Genomic DNA, 369 nt, shown 5'->3' with positions numbered 1-369 from the left:
CGGTATATATTTGCTTAAAAAGCCATTCATATCGCAATATTTATGTCTTTACGCTGTGTTATTCAAATTATACAGGTAACACAAAAATCAGCAGGGGTTTTGTGCAGTGAAATAAGCAACTTCTAATTCACTCTAATTAGAAAATTTCCCATCTCATATATCTCTTAATTAGTGAGATAGGAAGCTTGGGAGTAAGATTCCATAGCTATTGTGTAATTTTATACTTACTGCGTAAAATATGTAGTTTATTGTGTAAAGTATATAATTATGTAAAGCTGTAATTATCGATGAAATCATGTAGTTATTATTGAATATGTAAAGTATGTAATCATAATGCATATACGAAAGTATGTACTTAATATGTAAAGG

The sequence above is a fragment of the Penaeus monodon genome, chromosome 29 (genome assembly GCF_015228065.2).
Source record: "Penaeus monodon isolate SGIC_2016 chromosome 29, NSTDA_Pmon_1, whole genome shotgun sequence".
In the NCBI taxonomy this organism is placed as follows: Eukaryota; Metazoa; Arthropoda; class Malacostraca; order Decapoda; family Penaeidae; genus Penaeus; species Penaeus monodon.
Note: the sequence above shows the minus strand (reverse complement) of the source record.